Source organism: Tenrec ecaudatus, chromosome 1 (assembly GCF_050624435.1).
Source record: "Tenrec ecaudatus isolate mTenEca1 chromosome 1, mTenEca1.hap1, whole genome shotgun sequence".
In the NCBI taxonomy this organism is placed as follows: domain Eukaryota; kingdom Metazoa; phylum Chordata; class Mammalia; order Afrosoricida; family Tenrecidae; genus Tenrec; species Tenrec ecaudatus.
In genome coordinates, this window is record NC_134530.1 from 129,385,762 (window position 1) to 129,409,744 (window position 23,983).

At 41.8% G+C, this 23,983-nt stretch overlaps 1 pseudogene; it reads left to right on the plus strand.

The window, feature by feature from the left end:
- Positions 1–346: 346 nt before the first annotated feature.
- On the plus strand, positions 347–470 carry LOC142437753 (small nucleolar RNA SNORA42/SNORA80 family; annotated as a pseudogene).
- The last annotated feature ends 23,513 nt before the right edge of the window (positions 471–23,983 follow it).

The window sequence follows — 23,983 nt, forward strand, 5'->3', positions numbered from 1 at the left end:
TGTTCACATTTGTTCCTCTGCCTGAGCCCACGAACGCAGCCACTGAGTCTATCCATGTCATTGAGGACCTTCTTCTTTTCCACTGCCTTTCCATTTTACTAAACATGATGGCCTTGTCCAGGAACTGGTTTCTCCCGACAACATGTCCACAGTATGTAAGATGAAGTCTTGGCATTCTTGCCTAAGGAGCACTCTGGCGTTACATCTCCGACTACAGATTGGTTTGTCCTTTGATAGTACTTTCAATGGTCTGTGTTAGGGTTCTCTAGAGAGACGAAACCAGATTGCTAATAATTAGATAGATAGATAGATAGATAACACGAGAAGTGAACAGTTAAATTAAAAAGCCGTTTACGGCAGGTCTGATCCCAAGGACCTCTCACAGTGCCCCAGGCCAAAGCATACTGCAGCCCTGAACCATTGCCTGGCTTTCCCCATGGGCTTCAGGCACTGACGCGGGTTGCACAGTGAAAAAAAATTAAAAAGAAGTACAAATGGCTCAGTGCAACTCACTCCCATGAGAAAGCTATGAGACACTGGAATTCCATCAAGTCTTGAGGGCAGCCAGGTAGTCCTCTGTAGAGAGATTCAGGCTATCCCAACACAGGCAGCAAACAGCAAGGCAGGTCACCAACTGTCAACCAGGTCACCAACAGTCAGTCCCCAGCTCAAGAGATGTAAATTCCAATTGTGTGGCGAGGCAGGTCTTAAAGGGACCTCAAAATACAGTGACATAGTCCACATGTTATGTGTCCCACAGATAGTGTAGCTTGCAAATTGAGGCACAGAACAAGCAAGGCAGCCGCACACGGGTCCGATGATCAAAGAGTGAGAGACAAGAAAGGTGAGGCTCACCGAGCCATTTATCTCTCCGCCCTTCAATTAATCCCAAATGTGTTTATCGGCCAGGCTGGCACAATAAACTAACTACCTCAATCCACCCTTTGTCAACCTGGCACCTGTACACAATACTTTAGCCATGTATACTTATATAATTTCCGGACATTGATGAAATCACACTTATATTTTTCATCAATCATTTATCATACATATAAATGAAAACACACTGAGTCCTATTGTATCTGATATATCATACCTGAACAATGGAAAGATATGCAATAAGCACATAAAAAGAAAATACACTGAACATTACAAACCTGGCTTTTGCAATTGATCATGTGGTCGTAATTGATGGGTAGAACAACCTTCTACTATTACCCATTCTGTATTACCTTTGCCTTCAGCAAGCACCACAGCTGGCTGTGGTTTTTGCCTGGCAGGTGACCCAGACCTTCATTCCTGAGGGGTCTAGGTCATTGTAAGTCCTGTCAGGATTGGGTTGCTGTAATTTACCATTTACTTCAATCACAGGGCATGTTAACACTGTCGGCCTATGGGATCTCCTGGATCCCAGGCATATTCTTCTTTACCTCCATTATGTAACACCAGTCCAATTTCTCCTTGGTAATCAGGATCAACCACACTACTCAGTACAGTGACACCCTTCCTGACCTGTTGATCCAAAGGCATGAGAAGCCCAAAGTGGCCAGGGGGCATTCTCAGCTGCCAGTTCAGTGGAATCCATGCTGTGTTTCCAGGTGGGAGAGTTCCTTCCTTTGAGGCCAGGACCTCCATGCCTGAGGAACACAGGGTTGCTGGGACAGGAAGCAAAAATGCTGCAAGTGGATCACTAGGAGTAACAATGGTAACTATGGTACTTTCAATGTTCTTCTCCAGCATCACAATCCAAATGCTTCAATTCTTCTAAAGTCTTCCTTGTTCAATGTCATCTTGCGCATGCATATGAGACAATGGAGAATCCCATGGATGGGGTGAAGTGCACTTTAGTCTGCAAAGTAACCTTTTGCTCTTCGATACTCTAAAGGGGTCTTGTGCTGTCGATTTACCTAATTCAATGCCTTTTGTCTCTTGAATGTTGCTTCCATGAGCATTGATTGAGGATCCAAGCAAGACAAAATCCTTGACAACTTCAACCTTTTCTACATTTTTCATGATATCTATTGGTCTCATGGTGAGGATTTGGGTCTTCCTTACACTGACTTATAATTCATACTGAAGACTACAATCCTTGTTCTTCATCAGCAAGTGCTTCAAATCCTCCTCATTTTCAGCAGGATTGTCATCTGCATATCACAGGTTGTTATAAGCCTTCCCACAATCCTGATGTTGTCTTCTTCATATAATCCAGTTTCTCTGATGTTTTCCCAGCATAGATTGAATAATTTAATATAATACATACTATATAAAGAAAGTGGCTCACACCGTTGTATAAACACTTAAATCCAATATGGTTCAAATCTGTGGGTCTGATTTTAAGCTGGAGGTTTTCCTGACCAGCATCACTGCCACAGCGGATACACTAAGAAGCAGGAAGATGAACCAGGAAGCAGGCAAACTGTAGGCTGGTGGAGGCAGGGGTAGATTAACCCAAAGTCAGTAAGTCAAGCTCATTGCTGCAGAATCAAATGAAACCGAGGTTGGAAGGTAATACAGCAAGTGCTAATAGTCCCCAGAGTTGGCAGGCAATATGGGAGTTCAGTCAGCCAGATGCAAGCTTCAGACCAGCAAGCAGGGCAGATGTCCTCCGCTGAGTCGCCTTAAATAGGAGCAGACCACATGCCCCCAGGGAATTTAAATTCAACAATATCAGTGTTGTGTCTGAGAAAGGAGACTTCAGTACTCCCTAAGCCTCTTATGACTGTGTTGCTTCTCATCGCAGACATCATCAGGGAATTCTTTACATGAAGTCAGAGCACATCCTGGGGGAGGCCATAGCTGCCAAACTACTGAGAATCCTGGCCTAGCCAAATTGACACAAAACCTATCTAAAAATGTTATTTATTGATTTGAAAAGGAATTGTTATCACATGTATAGTGATAAGGTCAGCTATAAATTCACTTCCCCACTTCTACAGAGATATGCACCATCACATGTTTCTGTTCACAGATGTTAAGAAATATTTTAGTTTTCTATCACTGATCCATATTTTACTCCTTGCCTTTAAATTCTTGGTAAATGTTCTTCTCTTCATGAATGGCCTTTGGTAGGAATTATTAATGTTTAACTGGACTATTTAGAAAGCATCAAAATATCCAGTTTCTCAAGTACTATCAATATTTAGAAATAATATGGTGGCTTTCATTATTTTTATTGATGAAAAATTTAAAAATTATATCCCTTATAAGTTTCCAGTTGAGGTAAATGTGATGCCCAGACTCAGTCTTTATTAATATAATAAGTACTCTGAGTCCTTACTGTACACAAGACACCTTACACATGATTATTCCTTAAACAAATAAACAAAAACCCTGTGTTTCATAAATACAGAAACTGAAGCCCACGGAGATTACTTAATTTGCTAGAATTCACTTAGTGTACGAAAGATCCATGATCCTAACCTGAATTTGTGTAACTCCAAAGTCTGTGTGCTTTCCTCTGCACTACATTATTTCGCCATTATTGAGGTGAGCTGTGTCTTTAGTGATCATGTTGTCTGATTAATATCTCTACTTGGTGCTTCATTTTGCTTATATGGATTATTAATATGTGGCAGAACTAATGAAGCTGGCACAGTAAATCCATTCATTTTCCAGGTGAATGACATAGATCACAGAGTGGTCATTAATGTCAAGACCACTAGTGTGCATTGTAATGATAGCTGGAATGAATGAATCAGCTCCAAGCTGAGCCGCACGGCCAGTATGTTGGAGTCTTGCGTAATCCACTATCCCGCCGAGCCCCTTTATCCTGTCTATTAGATAGAGATACCTATCTCTGAAAGTACAGGGGCCCTCCTTACAGGTTGGCTTACTAGCCACACAGTCAGCGATTAGAGCCAACTCGTCTTTTCTGTTCCTGTAAAAGTTTACAGCATCAAAAACCCGCAGGGGTTGTTGGACTACATCCTGTAGGGTCACTATGAGTCGGAATCAACCTGATGTCAGTAAGATCTCAGAATTGTCAAGAAGAAACAAAATAAAAGTGCATTGCATTCTGGAGAGCATTCTGTAAGCTAAAGCTGTGAAAATTATTTATTAAGGCAACATTCACTACCTGTACGTTCACACATTACTAAGACTACCTAGAAAAGAAAGAATGTATGTTGCACGTTATGGCTCTATTGTTTAAGTGTCTTCACAGTTGGACTCCTACATTGCTTTACAGTCTGGATCAAACTTAGCTTTATGTTTGCAATTTAACATCCTGCAAGTGCTTTACAATTTGTTTTACCATCTGTGTCTTCTGTAAAATCTGGGTTATATTGTAGGATCTCTGAATTTAATGTCCTATACTAAAACTCAACCAAATATTTTTGGATATCATTCGCTGTATGTTCAAATCTTCATTTTTCTTTCTGTAACATTCCTCAAGTACCTTGGTATAAGTAAGAGGTAGTATTTAAATTACAATGCAAGAACACTTTGGTTTTAAAACCTGGCATTCGGTGATGCTCACCTTCCCAACACGGTCCCTGAAGACAAAATAGGTGCATAAGCAAATGTGGTGAAGAAAGCTGATGGTGCACAGCTATTAAAAGATATAGTGTCTGTGTCTTAAAACCTTGAAGATAAACAAGTAGCCTTTTACCTGGGAGGGAACAAAGCCTATATGGAAGAAGCACACCAGTGTGTGTGATTATGAGGTGTTGACAGGATCAGGTATCAGGCATCAGAAGACCCAAAACAACCAATCATATCGATGAAAAAGAGGTGGCATGGAGTGGAGACCTGTGTCTAGAGGAACAAATTCATAGATACTCATATGTGTATAAGAAAGTTTTATATAAAAGAGCAATTGTATATTGAGAAAACATCCCCGTCCAGTCCAGTTCAAGTCCATAAGTCCGATATTAGCCCACATTTCTGATACCAGTCTATAAATTCCTCTTCAGACTCACACAACACATGCAATAGAAGATCACAGGCCAGTGGGTGGAAAGTCTTGTGGATCCAGTGGCGGTGGAAGAATCTTAGTGCTGGCATGGGTTTTCACATGGCTCCTACAGCTCCAAGGCTCTGGCTGCCACCAGCACATCTCCATGTGACTTCTCAACAAGAATGTCTCACAGGGAGAGGCAGACAGAGAATGTATCTGGCCTCCAGTGGGCTATTAGTCTCCCTTGTGCCTCCAAATGAGGTCATCAAGCTGAGACTTGATTGACAGGCTAGACACTACTCCTTCACAAGTTGATAGGAGATTATGTAACTGCCACAAGCCCCAAAGCCCATCTGTAAGGGTCACAAGGAAGGGAAAAACCAGCCAGCGTGCAGTATAGCATCAACAAAACACAACATTTCTCTAGGTATTAAATGCTTCCTCCCCATCCCCAATCCCCATTATCATGGCCCCAGCTCTACCTTACAAATCCTGCTAGACTGGGGCATGTACACTGGAACAAATAAGAGCCCTCAATACACGGAATCTAGGACAGATAAACCCCTCAGGAACAATAATGGAAGTAGCGATACCAAGAGGGTTGGGGGAAGGAGTGTGGAGAAAGGAGGAACCAATTGCAATGATCGACGGAAACTCCCCACACCACCCAGGGTGATGAACAAGAGAAACATGGGTGAAGGGAGACAGAAGATGGTGTAAGATATGAAAATAATAATAATTTATAATTTATTAAGGGTTCATGAGGATGGGAGATTGGGGGAGGGAGGGAAAATGAGGAGCTGATACAAGGGCTCAAGTAGAAAAAAATGTTTTGAAAAGATGATGGCAACATATATACAAATGTGCTTGACACAATGGACATATGGATTGTTCTAAGAGGTGTAAGAACTCCCAATAAGATGATTTAAAAAAATAAGAGGGAATATATAAATTAATCAATAACAATTATTATGCTTTATACTGTGACATATGCTGAAGAAAATCACATCCCAGAGGGTGACACATACAGCATGTTACAAGTCTGTCACAATATGTATGATTTATGTATGTAAATACTAGGTCATAATCAGTCTTCATTTGAAGAAATAATATATTTCTAAAACAAAATAAGTCAACAATTCAGATTACTTCTGTCATCAGCAATGCTGGAAAAATCTATCCTATTCTACTGTGTCATTAAGATAATCTATTAATATATTTACCAAGAATAACACTTTGTAGGGAGATTTCAAGGCAGGCTGGAAGTAAATAGTTGATTGCTTTAAAAGAAAACAACTTACACTTTCCCATTTATTCTCAGTAAAATACAAAATGAACAGTAATTAAGGGGGCAATTTGATGGCCCATTGACAAATTTGAGTGGGTCCATTTCCCATGGAAAGTATACATGGTTGAAATACACAAGATCTCTCTGTGTGTTTTAATTAGTGAGATTTGATAGTATTCATTATAATAAATTATTTCAGCTGTAAAGTTAAAACAAAGATGTAGCACACAAAGCAAAATTGAACAAAGGTCCAAATGGGATATTATTAAAATGTCAAAGCGAGTAAGCAGATGGGGTTTGTATGGCTCAGTGGATTAGTCACCAGGCCCCATTACCTTGGGGACTCTAGTGAAATCCAGTCTCAATAGAATGATCAGAAAGTAAAAATAAAGGGTATATGCAGAAGCAAATAAATAATTTCATTTGTGTTCCCAGCTAAAACCCAGAGGTTTTTTGTTGTTGTTGTTGTTGTTTTCTTTTTTCTTTAATCACAAAACGACATGAAGATTACAATATCGCTACATTTGTTTTTATTAGAGATTTTATTTCCCCTTCCCAGGCTGTGTTACAGAAAGAAAAGAAGCGATTGGAAAACATGCAGATTCGTCTTGCTCTTCACATAGCAGAGCTCCGGCAGGCAGTGGATGGATGAAAGCACGCTCTCTCTCTGCTGGAGCTTCCGCACAATACACCAGCGTGTGGGGAGGACGCTCGGAAACAGAGGACTGTGCACCCATCTCAGACAGAGGAAATTAACTGTGGCCTGTCTTTCACCCTTGTGGAGCACAAAGACGGGGGTCCACTCCCGTAAAGAGTCACAGTATTGGAAACCCGCAGGTTCTACTTTTTCCTACGGGGTTGCTATGAGTTAGAATTGACTCAATGAAAGTGAATTTAGTTTGTTTGCTTGCTTTTTAGTTTCATCCTAGTTAGCTCCCTAGAGCAATTACTAATCGCTACTCATTTCAGATGCAAATTAGAATGTAGGTGTTTTCATTTCCACTGAATTTTGGCAAATCACTTTGATTTTTATTGTGATTCTACAGTTTAATACACATCAAATCTCACAATCTGTCCTATTATGTTAAGATGTAGAACACGAGCATACATCTTGTAGGACAAAAATAGATTTGGTGGAAAGATCTTTCCCTAAATCAAATAAACATGCTCCTCATAAATTTCATGACAGGAAGAAAGTTAATTGTATGTTCCACATGAGAGTGCAGATAGCTCTTCAGAAGGAGTTCACGACTGTTTGGGTGACACTCTGAACTATATATATTTAACATATACACTTAATATCTATCTATCTATATACTTTGTGTATATATATATACACTTTGTGCATATATATACACTTAATGTGATACTATATATATTCACAAATATGCACATACTAAATGTATATTTATATACTGTGTATGTAAATTCTGTGTATAATATTTAAGGATATATATATAAAGTGTGTACATATACTGAGTATATATATGCTAAGTATATGATATATACTTATACATACATTATATTGTATCATGTGTATATATACACATATATACAGACATATACTGCAGTACCTTGGCAATCCATATGGTCAAGATAATGCAGTAAAGAACTAAATTGAAAGTAGACCTGGAGTCTCTTATTGCTACACTGTGCCAATTATATCGTCACATTGTTTCTGCACTACAAGACTGATAAGAATCTACAAGCGCCGCGAGCCCAAGGGACTTGAACATGCCTGGTGAAAATTGGAAATCAATAGGAGTCTATAATCGCAAGCAAACGGCATCATTTTCATTGGGGTAAAGATGACAGGCATCATAGAGCTTGTATGGATGCTGGTGCTCACAGGTCCCAAAGAATATTCTTTCTCCTCAGCTTGCCTGAGTGGTACAAGGTTGAAAACAGCTGGTGTTTTGTGTGTCTGTTTGTGACATCTTTTTAAGACAAATTGTCCTATGAGTTTAAACCACAAATAAATTACAAACTTTTGTTACAAAATTTAGACAAATTAGAAAATGGCTATTTTGAGAATTTGCTGGGAACAGGAGAAATTTTATTTTCTGAATTTGGGACCTCTGTTTCTCTGCACTCCAGGGGCCAAGTGTGCACACTCCCCGGCTTCCTGTCAACAAACCACAAATTCATCTCAAGTCTGGCTTGAGGCAAACGCCATTTCCAAAGCTCGGAGGTAATTTAATCTCCAGGCTCACGTGGTTCCTCCCTTCACTTAAAGCAAAGAGTTCCAATAGAATGTGACAATGAGAATTGCTATCTGCTCAAGACCAACCTAAACCACACAGTTAATTTTGTTGCAAATGCCTATTTTTCCTAGTTGAAATTACAGGCGCCGCTTTTTTTTTTTTTTTTTTTTTTAATTTCTGTTCTTGATGTTTAGCCTATTGCAAACGATGTCCCATTCAGAGCCGTCCTTGAGCACTCGAGCTGGGACTGACACCGCTCAGCAACACGACTGAGCAGCCATTATGAAAAACACAAATGCACCTCCCTGCCGCGAAAGAAGGAGTGTTCTCGGTGACATCCTCCCGCAGACAAGCACTGAAAGAGTCCGCACTCTTCAAACAACGGCAGCTTTAAAAAGCTGGCAAAATGGAAACCACGGTAAGTTTAAGACATCCGTGGCTATCCTGTCCACTTTTTGAGCAAAACAGAGTATGCTGAATGCGATGGGTGCCTGGGTCAGTCATCAAAAGGGAAGGCCTAGCCAAGTGCTAATTTATTTCTAACATCTTTGAAAAGACAAAATGTGCCAGGAGAGTGCCCCGTACATCATTGTAAGTATTACCCAGGTAGAATGAGAAGCATATGGCTGCATTCGAAGCTTGTCATGGTTTTAGCACTATGGTTCGATGCATCAGTGTCAAGAGTTCTCCCACAATTTAGGAGCTAGCTTGTTAAATGAGGTCTAAGTGACCACTTGCCAATCTCCTATTATATACAAAATTCAGATTTTAGAGGAAAGGGTTTTGCTTACACATTGAATTTAGTTTGCTTCTAGGCAACACTGGCTCAAAATAGAGATGGAACAAATGAGTAGACCAAGTACAAATTCAACCTGGATAACAGATTAAATAAACATTTCATGTTTGAAAGACAAAGGTAGTTTCCCATTGAGTTTCACATATGCTCTATCTTTCAGCCTCCTAGACCTAAGCAACATGATTTCTCAGAGAAAACTGCTTATGTCTGCCATAAATTCAGTAATGTTTTCTTAAGTGTGCAAATTCTACAAGCCCAAGGCTGCTTCTGAGCCTCTGAAGAAAGGGCATTTGCGTGTGGTGCATACTTTCTTAGGGACCCAAGAGTTTCTCCCCTGACCTCTCACGAAGAGCATTGAGTTCCCCACCTTTGGTCTTGCGGTGCTATTTTCTTACAATGCTTGCCTCAACTCCTTTTTGTAGAATTGTCTTTCGCCACGCATCTCTGATGAGGATTACTTTGTTCTTACACTTTCTGGCAGCATCTCCACTTCGTAAAAGATCATCTCCACACCTTGGGTATCTTAGATCTTTCCTACCCTTCCTCATGCCGCCTTTCTATTATCTCCATTGACCTATGTCTCAGCAGCACAGTAAACATACAGGCTACACAAGTACCGATCCCAGTCATTTTCCACTCCCCATCATTCATCGTAGGAAATTCCCACCCTCCAGAGCAGGCACCTCCCCGGGCTGACACACGGAAGATGCACAATGCATTTGACCGCTGAATACAGGGGCCTCTAATAGCAGTCTTCAGAGCCGTCATTTCAAATCAATGGGCAGAGGGCTGATTCTGGAACTTGGAATTTGAGCAAAAATATGACAAGATTCAGTTAGACTGAATATTCCTATTGCAAGAAAAAAAAAAGAAAAAAAACTCGCTGGCAAATCTTTCTGAGACTGTACCTTTTTATGGGAGTAGAAAGTTTTATCACTGCTGGTGGTTTTCAAACTGCAGCCCACCCATAACCCACTGCACCCACTAGACCATCAAAACAGGAGCTTCAAGTTGAAAGTAAGTGGGTCTTTAAGTAATTGAACTTGGAACATCCTGCCTTATGAGTTTCAGGACCAGGATCCATGCCCACCACATGTAGGAGTCAAGAAGAGTTTCCTGCATGTAGACAGACATGTGTTAGGAAGAAGAGACCATGTTTGTCATGTTTGTCCTGTGTGCGGTTTCAAGGCAGCACTACGGAAGCAGTCAATTGGTATTGTTAGTGGTGCTGACACATGACAACTGCATGTGTGCAGAGTCCATGTGTGCAGAGTCCATGTGCTCACAAGGCTTTCAAGTCTGCGACCTCTCCAATCCTGAGGCACGTTTCCAAGGGTACAATGATCAACCTTTGAGCTACCTGTTGAGCTCTTCACTGTTTTTGTTTTTCTTGCCTCACGAGGACTCCTTGGCAGTTAGTTAATAATGCTTAAATAAATGAGTAACTGGATAAATGCGGTAGTAAAAATAGCTAGTTATTATTCAGCAGAAGACAAAATAAGAGTAAATACATTTTGAAGCCAGAAAACCATTTTTTTTCCTTTGTGAACGCTGCAGGATTGGAGACCAATGAATGCCATTAGGCACCACCTTAGGCTAAAAAAGTACTCTGACAGGTTACTGGTGAAGGCGAAAGTGACTTTGTGAACTTGATGCTGGATAGATATGGGAGTGGCGGTGGTGGGGGGCATCAGGTAGGACTTCCCAAAAGACAAACTTGTTCTGACCTTCATGAAGTGTTAGCATAAGGAGGAACTGGAAATCGGATCCTGTGAAAGAGAAAAAGAATGCTGTTGAGTTTATTCCAACTGAGGGCAAGTCCTTGGGTTGTCAGGCAGAACCAAGTTCCATAGGACTTGCAAGGCTGTGACTTCTTCGAAACAGATAACCAAGGCTTTCTTCTGAGGCACCACTGGCTGCCTTTTGGTTAGTAGTTGATGCTTAGCCAGGATGCCACCAAGAACACTGATTGCTGTGAATGAGGGCCTTTAAGTTTTCATTCTAAAAATGGTCATAAATCCTGAAAACCCTTTGCAGCTATGCAGAAGCCTGTCTCTCTTCAGCTGCAAATTTATTCTTTACTGGATCCTCTCTGTCCATCTTTTTGTTTGTTTGTTTCTTCCTTTGAGTGAATCTGAACTCGAAAGCTCTCCCTGATGCGCCTGAAATCTAGTTAAGCAGGCACTAGGTTTTAAAGAAGCCCAGGAGAAAATTGTAAAGAGAGTCGATATTTCAGTCTTTCCTATAACCCATCCCTTATTAGGCCTGCTATAAACATTTTTTTAAAAGAAAACCGGTACTCTAGAGAGCAGACACAAGTTGTCAAGGGTTTCATTTAACTTGAATTCACAATCAAAGCCCATGGAAGCAGCAGTCAAATTAAACAAAGTCTGTCATTGGGCAAATCTGTCACAAAAGACCTTTAAAAATGTTCAAAAGCAAAGATGCCGCTTTGATCCAAGCCATCGTGTGTTCAAGCCCCTCATGCATTGCAAAGCTGGGCAATAGATACAGAAGATCAAAGAAGAACTGATGCTTTCCCACTGTAATGTTGCTGATGAACGTTGACTAGCCGCTGGACTGTCAGAAGCACAAACAAATCTGTCTTGGAAGAGGCACAGCTAGACGGCTCCTCAGAAACCAGGAAGATGAGACTCCATCTGATGAGCTTTGGACATGTTCTCAGTAGGCACCCTGGAGGGCATCAGGCTTGGTAAAATAGAGAGTTGTTGAAAAAGAGGGAGACTCTTATAAGTCGGGTTTTCACAATGGCTACAACAGTGAGTTCAAACATCGCAGTGACTGTGTAGATGGCGCCAGACCCAGGAGTTCCCTTCAGTTGTACATCAAATTGCTCTGAGTTGATCGCAGCCAGTGGGCATCTGACAGTTACCGCCACTGGGCGTTCCTACAAATGCTTGGGCAGATGAAATAAGAACTTTTGCCAGAATGTGTGCTAGAAGGATACCCAGACCCTTAAATGGTGTGCAAAAGCCAACCTTGTGCCTTCCAGCAGGGAGAACTGGGTTCCATCCCAGGCCAATGCATGCCAGGTGCGGCCCACTCCCAGCTGTTGGCGGGGCTTGTGTGTTCCTGTGACGCCTAGTGGACAGCTTGATTCTCTCGGAGTCACGGCTGTCAGCAAAGCTCCTAGACTAAGCGGGACCCCGAAGTGAACTCCCCCCCACCTCACCCCAAGCTCAGTTGCTATCCTGCTGACTCTCCCGCGGGCACCTTTCCATTGCTGAAGCTTGCTATTTGTGTAGTAACGTTCCCGCCCAGAGCCGCCGGATTCCAAGTGCAGCCGAGTGGCTGCCGTCACGACTGCTGGCCGGAGGTTCCCGCCGTGGGCAGCCGGAGGTGGCCGGGAGAAGAGGCCCGTGGCGCTCGTGGTTTGTTGCTCTGTGGCCGGAGTTTGCATAGCGCTTGGAACCGAGAGATCTTGAGTCTCAGCTCCCCCGCCTCTTCATGAAGCTTCTCCCGCGGCCAGGTCGGCGTGTTCCTAACTGATGGACGGCCGTGGAAACCGGTTCCAACAGAAACCGGGACTGGTAGCAAAATGGCTAAGCACCTAACTGCTACTCAAAGAATCGGCGGTGGTCACCTAACCCACCGTTCCACAAGGGAAAGGCCTAGCGTTCTGTCCCCGTCAGGGTGACAGCCAAGCAAGCAGTTCTACTCTGTCCCATGTAGACACTTCCTCTCTGCATGGGATTCACAGCACCCAACATCTACCTTCGCAAATCAGCAGCTGAAAATGCTTTGAATCACGAAGGTCTTATTGGCAATCAATCCCGTGGACCGAAGGCCAGTCCCGGCAGTTGCGCATGCGTACGCACCACGCCCTCGTTGGCAGTTACCTGGAGCGGCAAGAGGACTCCACTTCCCTTTGTCTTTGCAGACGCTCACCTCAGCCATTTCCTCCAGCCGCACACGGAGCCCCTTCGTCGGAAAACACACCAATATTTTATCTTTCGTGAACGAGCATCCAATGATCAAATAAGTTATAAGACAAGCTACAGCTTGCAATGAGGTATAATTAAAAGGTGTCACATATTTACCAACTGGCTCACCTGTAGCCCAGCATATGGGATTAGAAAAAAACGCTTCATTCTGCTGAAAGAAGCCAGCCGCCTGCTGAGAAAACCCTGTCAATCTGACAGCGCCTGGCTTAATTACTTCAAACTTCAAATAATTAATAAGTTCCTCCTTTTGCACCAGGAAAGCGCTTAACGCTGTTCAATAAAATAATTCATAGCCTACATAGCTTGCTGCAAATGGAATAGATTCAGGCATTTTTTTATCCCCACCCCCTGTAATTTTAGGTATGTTATCCATTATCTGCTGCTCATTTGAAATGGTGTTTTCTTGCTGAGCTTCCCAAAGGGCTGTGAGTTCCGGTCGTTACATTTTCCTTCAGCAAATCTAGTATTTCTCAAATGCACCAGGGACACCCTTGTTTTCCCCCTTACCCTACAACCCACTTCTCCCCCAAACACTACCACCTACTAATGCTTTTGCGTCTGTCCTGTGCTTTATACTGTAAATGGTCTGAGAAGCCTTTCAGCCGGAAAATATAAATATGTGCTCAAACTAAGCGCAGGAAAGGTCTGTGCTGAGGAAAGAAATTCAAGGACAGGAATCATCAGAGCAAGCGTAGAGCAAGGAAGGATGTTAAAATGGGCCCAGCCTTCCCCTGTTCCTGCTCGGCTTCCCATTCGAGCACATGAATGAGGGAATATGTGGTAATATGAATGCAGAAGGCAGTGAATGTAGGTTTTCAAATGTATCTAATAAGAGTTTTGTTTGTTTGTTTTTAGACTACAAGTGAAAATTCCTTTCAAGAGAGAAATTTTATTTGACAACGTATAACAGAGCAGCACCGGAAGCTGTGATTTCCAAAGGTGGAATTCTGATCTCACTAGACCTCCCTGCTCCTCAGCTGATTCCAATTCAGAGTAGATTCACCCTCTGCGTTTCCCAGACTGTACATTTTTACTGAAAAAGAAAGTCTCATCTTTCTCCCATGGAGTTTCGAACTTTTGACCTTGTGTCTCCTGGATTCCTAAAAAGAAAGTGTCTATTCCATCCTTAGTGGATACTAGTTATGGCAAACTTGCTGTTGGGCTTCCATAAAGCTACTAAAAGCAGGCATGGGAGGGAGAATAAGAATCAAAGGACAAAGAATAAGAATAAAAGGTTTCACATGGGCTTCACCTTAGACACTTGTTAAAAGGCGTGTGATAAGTCCTCTCTCTGGACATTCTGATTCAGGAGGTCTGAAATGGGACCTTGGAAGCTGCATATTTAATAAAGACATCAGGTGTTTGCGATTCACTGACCGAAGACTGACATTCTGAGAAACACTGGTTTTATGAGAGACTCTGGGGAGGGAACATCTCTTAAATGGCTGGGGACCCCCTAATGTGACTACTCAGTGGGGGCACAGAAGATTAGCAAGAAGTTACTATTACAAAGTGTCTTAAGCAAGAACATAAAAGGTTTATTTCCTCTTCCGACAAGATAAACCTTCTATCAGCTGGGAGGCAGGGGGTTCTCACACCTAAAACCCTGGCATTAACTGAATGTTGTTGTTGTTGTTTTAAATCCTTCTTGGTTATGCCTTTGAGCAGGAAAAATCCATAAATACTTTGGGTAAACTTTCTCTTTGTATTCTAGGTACTATTTAGAGGAAAATAAGAAAGGATTATTGTTAGATGTTTCTATGGGCCCACAATCTTTCCCTGGGAAGGAGATTTTCCTGTCCCTGCCTTTGGGGAAGAGACAGTGGTGGTTCGGTGATAGAATCCTTGCCTTCGGATCGGAATCAGGATTCCAGGATGGCAATGCATCTCACAGACAGCAACTATCCCTCTGCCAGTGGAGGTCTGGTTGTTACTATGATGCAGAATAGGTTTTAGCAGAGCCTCCAGGACAACATAAACTAGGCAGCCAGATCGGGTAAGGTATCCCTGAAAGCCAGCCAGTGGAGACCCTGTGAAAGTAATGTTCTGATCATGGGGGTGGAGGGAGACAGATGGGTCAGTACTTTGTTCTGTGAGGTCCCCACTAGTGAGTGGCAACAGTTAACGTGCTTTGTTGGAAGTCCTGCTGAGCTGTCTTTATGAAGCTTGATGGCAGACAGCAAATGGAAACCACACAAGCAATGGGCGTCTAATCCTGTCAACATGAAGAAGGCGCCCACCATCAGCAGAGGTGTGACGCGCTGAGGGCAATACTGGGACATTGATTGGCCTTGTTTCAGAAGGAGATTAAGGGAAAGTGAAACTTTTTGACTGATTCTAGCCTCTCAGTGTTGTTTTCATTATGACCAAAGAACATACTCTTGCCCAAATAAAGGTGAAATCTCTAACCTGGATGTTGTTGTTGTTTTTGTTAGATGGCATCTGATTGTACAATAAAGTAACACACTGCTCAGTCCTGCACCATCCCCAGTACTTTCTGTTTAAGCTCATCGCTGCAGCCTCGATGTCAGACCATTTCATGAAGGGTTCAAAAAAAGGAAATGTGTAAAATGAACATTTTTATTTGCTATTAATTTATTAGGTGATTTCACTTGGTGTTTGACACTTGTATGTGTATAGGTGAGATTCCCAAAGTGAAAAACGAGCTAAAGCCTTTGTCTCTTCCACCTACATCTACTCCTTCCCTTACTCTTCTCTGGGTTAGATAGGAATCTTTTCTATCCATGTTTACCCAGAACCTAGGAGAAGAGAGATGCAAGTGTTTGTTGGTACCTACTGTTTCCAGAAGGAGCCCCAGTTACATAGTGGATTATGCATTGGGCTACTAAACACAATGTCAATAGTTCAAACCTACCAGACACTCAGTAGGAGAAGGACAGACTTTCTTCTCCAGTAACAATTTATAACATAAAATAAAAACAACCCCACAGGCACAACTCTGTTCTTTACATGTGATCACTGAGTCAGAATTGACTTGATGGCATTGAGTTTAGAGGGATTTTGTTGTGTGTATTTTTAAGATGTTTATTGAAGGGCAATGGAGTATTCAGGATAGATGTTCCTGCCATGGTAACTCATTTCAAAAAATTCGTCTACCAAATGCCACTGGATAATGAAAGTCTGGCAACTCTGACCTTGATTCTGTCCACGTTTGCATATCTAGAACAATTGGCAGCTGTGGCAGAGATACTGCTCTGGGTTGTTATAAAATGGCATGGCAGAGAAATCAGACCTCCTCACCTAACTTTCTAAGGGGAAAGAGGGAGAATCATTGTCAGATCAACAGCCCACAGCTGGTGACTATGAAGTAGAGTACAGGTCAGGCATACCTCTTCTCCAATCTTTTTATGAATTTTGCCACCATTCTTACCTCCCATGATGCTCACTACTCCTCTGCTGGATTCAATAAGCTGTTACACTCGCCACATAGAACTCACAGACCATACTCACAGTTACAGGGCTTATTAGGGAAGCGATAGGCTACCATTTGGGATAAGCAATGACTCCGGATACTGCTCTTCTGTCAGGACAGCTCAATTATGTCTGTAGGTAACCCTTTCCCCAGCCCGTTGTATTTCTACCTTGCTTAGGCAAATGTTATTACAAAGTGTGTGGTCCCCTGATAGGTGCTCAGAAACAGCCCAAAGATACTCAACATTCTAGTTCTATGGGTGAGTAGACCCACGGTAACTGCCTTGCTCTGTGGACCAGAGCCCACCATCCTGTCCTGTGGGTAGGCATCTGGTTCTGCTGCTACGATTACTTTTCACCATCGCTCACTGCCTCCAGTGTTACATCTCTCTCGGTGTGTCTCATTGATCCAGGAGCTTCTCAACACAAGGACCCCAGAGCTGAGTGACACTCTTTGCTTCCAACTCTTCTTTGTTGATAGTAATAAGGTCCTCTCACCCAGGATGTCTTATTTTAAGTTCAGCAAGTTGGTAAACTGATCAATCCTCTCATTAGAGTTCTATATACCTTATTTGCATGGTCCCACACCCACAAGGGTAGTGTGCACATTATTTGCATCCTTGGCAAGCTGTCCAATCCGCTTGGTGGGCCACAAGCACATTATTTGCATAATCTTACTCAAACATGTGGTGAGAGTTACAAAACCTTGGCAGGAAAGACCATATAAGGGCAATTTGTCATACTACAACTATCTAGCTATTCCATGAAGACAGCTGCATAATTAATTCACTAAATGTTATCACTATCCAAATCTGGCCAGAATAAGCTAAATATAATCTGTTCATAAGAAGCCCTAGTGGTGCAGTACTTAAGCACTCAGCCATGTTACAAGAAATAGATGTGGCCCCCTACTTTCACAGACACGAAGAGGCAGTTCTGCATTGTCCTGAAAGGTCACTGTGGATCAGAAGTAACTTGACAGTAATAGATATTGTTTATATTCGTGTATGGGGGAGGGGGCTTTACATAATCTACTCACAGCTCATCTTCAGACTGATAATTTACCAGTGTGCCGGGCTTTTAGACTAATACTAGTTCTCTCTTTTCATGATTACTTTCTTACAAGGTTATCAGAATGTTTAATGCCGAGGAATTAGCACACTGTGGCCCTGGTGGCTTCTACATGGGCTGCTAACAGGCAGGCAGCAGTTCCAAATGACCAGCTGCCCCCGTGGAGAGAGACTGGGCTCTCTCCTCCACTAAAGGCTTGCATTCTCAGAAACTGACAAGGGCAGTTTTACGCTTTCCTGCAGGGTCACTGTGGCTTCGACTCAATGGCCGTGAGCTTGGTCTGGGTTTTGGAGTCTACTCCACAATAAAGGCTTTAGTGAACTTTGTTGAGGTAAAACAACCACTTTCAAAATTTCTGTGGCTACCAGCAAATAGGTCACACAAGGACAGCTGCAAGTCAGTTGCTGCAGCTTGCTTCAATCTTCTCAACCCAGGCCTCAGATTAGAATTGTTAAGTATCACCAAACCGATCCCAACTCATAGCGATCCCACAGGACAGAGTAGACCTGCCTTGGAGAGTTTCCTAGGATACAGTTTTCAGGAAAGCAGAGTTGCTACTTCAACTACCAGCCTTCTGGATAGTAGGTAAGCAGTTGAACATTGGGTTACCATGGCTGTTTGGATGAAGCTCAGGGGTATGGTTGAAGTTAACAAAGAAGAGGGGATTTCTGTCAGGATGACTCACATGCGTGAGAGCTCCGGGCACGTGTGACTAGAATGGTGGGTGCTCCACATGGTTTTTCTGGAGTAAGTTTGCCAGGTTTTTCTTTAGAGGCTCTTCTGGGTGAACTAGACTCTTCACTTGTTCCATAAGCAGCAAGTACATTCAGGAAGGCTCCACCAGCAGCCTTCTTCTGAGACATGACTTTTTCACAGAACAAGATGTCTAATGTAAACACAACTACAGTTTAAGTCCTTTGACCCTATGCCAGTATGCCATCCACTCAGATGCCATTGACGAAAGTCGGTCACATGTCCAAGGGTAGAGAAATTATACTCCTCCCACGGGATGCTCCATAAGGTACATGGTCATAGTCAGGGAAGTTTAATCCTCTGACATGAAGGAAAGTGGATCTTTGAGAACAATAATAAAATCTACCATGGTAAGTAACCACTCCTGAATCTTTCTTATCTAATATCCCTAGGGCCTAGCACAGGTGTCCAATGAATATTTATCAAAATACATTGAATATTCATTGTATTGAATGAATATATCATTGCGGTGTAAGTCAGTGATCTGAAAGAGTCTTTTATCATTTATACCTATCACCTCTATTATCATCATCAAATGTTTTTTTTAATTAACCATATATACCTAGTACATGTTACAGGGAACAACAGATGTTATTGATTATCTTTTGTAGCTGAATCTGGAATAGAAAACGATGGAAAATCATTTTAAAGGACATACACACACACACTCATAGCTCGCGTTCTTAAAATATGGTACTGTGGAGAATTCCAATCATTTCCTCATAAAAGTGGCAGAATTTATTTTTCTGAAAGTTGTTTCGGAGATTGAAGATTTTATTTTTTCCAGTAGAGATATTGGCGTAGGGGAGGAGAAACTAGAAATACCAGGTGAAGAGACAAATGCTTCCCTTTGTGCGATGTACCGGTTTCTTGGCCGTGTTGGCTTTGAATGCAGTCATTGAGATAGATACCAGATTGAAGTGCAATCAAAATAAAATTTGGGTTGCATTTGGACAAGGCAGTGGTTGGGGGTTCAGGGTTTTGTCGCTTTGGGACAAGAGCTCGGGCAAAATTAAATTCTGAGGCTCTGCCAGTCCCCTCTAAGGGATCTGCGTACAGCACACACTCCACTATCACAGAAATCACTCATTTTAATTTGCATCCATTTCGGGAGTTGGTCACGGGCAAATTCACACATCCAGAAACTGACTTTTCCTCAAAGATACCAGTATGCGAGACATTACATTACAAGAATCAGGACTAATACCTTTATCCTGTAAAACAATGCCGTTCCCTTCTAATTGCAACTGGAAATTGTACCGAAGTTATCACTTGTGCTCAGTGAGTTTGTGAATTAATTCATTACGTTGTTAAAATCCCAGCGTCTCTTATCACCTGCCGCTCTAGTTGCATTACCAGCGTTGCCCTGTCAGCTGCCAACTCGCATGAGCTGGAGGCAGCTAAGAAGTGAATCCATGAGCTGAGAAATTCCACCTCAGGGAGGAGGAGGAGGCGCAGCTTTGACTTGCAAACAGGCCCAGGAACCCAGCAGCGCTATCTGGAGAACTAACTACCTGAATCATCGATCCATAAAACCATCATGAAAGTCAATGTCTCCTCCAGCACAGATCAGAGTCAGGCTTAGATAAAATGCTGTTGGTAACGAGAACCCTGTTTTCCAGCAAGACTCGGGGATCAGGGTGCCTTACTTGGAGGAAATCTTGTGCAAACACTCACCTGAAAACAGTTCTCGGGAAATCCAAGCAATCCCCTTGTTTTGAAAACCTTTCCTAAATGGAGGTGACTTCTTCATTTAAAGTTCAACATTGCCGTTGAGGAGATAAGCCAGTGCCACTGATTAAAAGAATATTTATTATTTCCAATGCTGCCACAAGCATCATATATTTGCCTGGCTGCCAAGCGGTAATTAATTTGCTGCTGTGCACTACCTGTCCGAGACCTCCACTGAGCCGGGCTGGTTCTCCTCATTAAAATGAATCCTGAAGGCACTTTGTTATTGTTTAGTCTGAGAGAAATATTGACAGCGGTTGCCTTTCCCCTCCATGTGTTTTTATAAATGTTAAATGTAAAAGATTTTTTTGCACATCTTTTGAAGTATTCGTTATCAATAATTCATTCAAAATCACAAAGGAGCAAAATAGCCGGGTGGTTGAAACTATAGCACTGTTAGGGAAATCACATCTGCTTTTAAATCATCACATTACTGAGATAAATCTTCATGGATAGAACCTTAACAGCCCTAAGTCCCTGGGTTTCTCTTTGTGGTCTGCTCAACGAGGCCTTTTAACTGAGCTTTAAAGGAATGTTCCAGATGACAGCACCAGGGTGTAGCACACTCCTGCTTCTAGTTTTGTTTATTAAGAGACCTCCTGGAAGAGCAAAGTACTTGTGTAGCGTTCTATGTACCTTTGGCTTAGAGCATGGGTTTGTTTGCCAGATTATATACTATGCCCACCAAGAATGGATTATTCTGGCTCTATGGCATTCAATGCAGAGCTGAGTATAACAAGACTCATATCACTTTGCCACGGAAAATGTCTATTTGAGAAAAGAGGAATCAAATTGAATCCTATTACGCATTTGCTAGAGATACCCACTACAGAACTCATATATTTTTTTAAAAAATTCTTTTACTTTTAGTGTCACATGAAAAGGCCAGACTGTTTAAAATTATTCCAGCCATGGGTTAAAGAAAATAGCCATTAGCTCTTTTGTTAAAATAGTCTTCCGTCCTATTCATTGAGTTGAAAGTTAACAATGCCGGTAGTTTCCTAATGTCACGGCATTATGAGTGTTAAAATCACTGAACCTTAGTCTTGGAGTCTAAAGTGATGATTAAAAGTTACATAGGTATATTTTATTAAGGTTATTAGATACCTTAGCACTACTGTTATTTTAGAAACCATAAAAAATAAACAGAAAAAGGTAGGTCAGGGATTCCTGCTTATAAATGTACATAGGAAAAACCATCTCTTCACATATTCAGAAGACCACTCCTCTCTAGAAAGGCTCCCACATGTTGGTGTTGGGATACTAGGCAAAGGATTGCCAATTTGCATCCAGCCAGTGGTCACATGGATGTAGGCTTGGCCATCCACATCCATAAAATCACTATGCTGGTGGCCCCAGCACTCACTGCCATCCAAACTCACTGCCATCCAATTGGTTCTGACTCTTAGAGACCTTACAAGACAGGGTAGAACTGCTCTGTGGGTGTCAAAGCAAGTCTTTTCAGGAACAAAAAGTCTCTTCCTTCACCTGTGGAGAGGAGCGGATACATTGGAAACCTTGACATGATGGGCAGCAACCCAACAACACCAAAATGTGAATTGATCAGACACAGTCTCGCTGTCCTCAGGTCTTATAAAATGAAATCTTTTATTATTTTATTACAATATTTAATGTGTGCTTTTCATTTTTGTTTCTTTGTTTTTATTATTGTTGATAAGCTACCCAATAAAGCTTACGCCAATTCTGTAATTTATGCATGTTTAATTTCAGTGACATTGATTACATACTTCCAGTTGTGCAACTAGCCTCTGAATTCTTTTCTGAATTGGCACTACTTCATTTACATAGTTGTGCAGTATTTCCATTTGCATATACTACCTGATCTTTTGAGTTGATAGTCTCCATTTAGTCCCATTTGTAGCATTCGCAATGGCGTGAAGCGCTCAAGGGAAACATTCTTTGCTGATTAAGCTAACCTCTTGCTTGGGTATGAGTTGGGCTATAACCACAAGGTCACAAGTTTGAATCCATCTGCAATGCCTTTGGAGAAAGATGAGACAGTCTGCTGCCATGCATATTTACAGTCTTGGAAACTCACAGGGGCAGTTCTACTCTGTCCTAAAAGCTCCCTATGAGTTGGAATCAACTTGATTGCAGTGTGTTTAGTTTGGGTTCATTGGCGGTAGGCAGTACTGGAAGCAATCACTGTTGTTGTTGTTGTTGTCGTCATTAGGTTCCGTAGAGTCAGTGCTAGTCGATGCCAAAAAATTTGTAGAGCCATCTGGCCAGCTGACAAGAAGAGAGCCATACTTATGTCCAAAAGTACAAAACGATATCATTAACATCGCATTCAAGTAAAATTTTGCTGAAGATAATTCAAACAGCTGAAGTGGTACATTGAAAGGGAGCTACCAGAAAGTCAAGCCATATTCAGAAGTGAATATGAAATAAGGGGTGTCATTGGTGATATTAGATGTTATTAAATATTAGATGCTGAAAGTAGAGACTATCAGAAAACTTTTTTATGATTCCTTGATTACACAAAGACATTAGACTGTGGATCAAAACAGAGTGCAAATAACATTGAGAAGAATGAAGATTCAAGAACACTTCAATACCCTAATGCTGAACATGTGCATAGACCAGGAGGCGGTCATTTGAACAGAATAAGAGGATACACGTTGTTTGAAAGTTTGCATAAGCTCATTCTAACCCTCGGGTTTCTCATCTGCACAACAGGACAGTAAGTGTTCTAATTTGAATCATAGCTTCACTCGGTGTATAACATTAGTTAATGTTCAACTTTTCTGTGTCTAAGTTTACTGACTTGAAAAAACTGGCACAATATTTATATTTACTTTATAGAGCTGTGCCAAGACTAATACATGTGATGGTTAAGGTTTTGTGCCAACTTCACTGGGCCAGGATTCCCAGTGGTTTGACAGTTAAGTCCTAGTAATTCCTGATGATGAAGCCACTTCAAGGGCATGAGCTGCTTCCCATAGAAACAGATATGTAGGAAAGCTTGTTTGCTTTTGCTGGGTGGGTCTAGATCCTGCATCTAGCTTTTCACCCTCCGTCTCTTCAGAATTCTGCCAGTGGCCCGCTGTATTGCCTGGCATGACTGAGAGTCACCAACATCCCCTGCAGCTACATCAGGCAAGAGAAGCCTCCAGTCTTAACAGCTGGCCCCAGGACTTAGAATTGTCCATGCCTACAATTGTGGAAATGATATATTATATATATAAACCTCTCTTTATATGTATAAAGATAAAAGCTTTAATGGTTTTGCTTCTCTAGAGACCTAAGTCTAAGACAATGAGTTAATATGTTCAAAATATTTAAACAGTGTATAGCTTATAGCTTAAAAAATTAGCTTGTATTTACCCTTTTTTAAAAATGGAGATTATATAAGATACCCTATCTATTATATTGGACTCATATGAATCCTATCATGTGATGCATGAAGAAGCATTCTACAAACTAAAAAAAATCAATTGAATATTTTATTTTTATGGGCCAGAAGTTAACAAAGCTTTTGTGTAGACTTACACATAGAATATAAGCATATGCGTTTAATTGTATAGTTAGATAATGTACTAAATGTGTGTGTGGTCTTTAAACGAATTCCAAAATAAGTTGAACAAATTGAACGTATATTTTATGAATATGTACTTGCTGTTTTTGTTAGCTACCATCAAGTCAGCCCTGGCAGATGGCACAATAGAACAAAGCACTGCTGACCCCCGCACTACCCTCAGGACCAGTGGCAGATCAGACCCTGTGACCCTTAAGGTTTTCGGTGGTAGACTCTCAGAGGTACATCACCAGCCCTTTCTCCTTGGTCCGTTGTAGACTGGAGGCTGCACTGAAACCTATTGCATA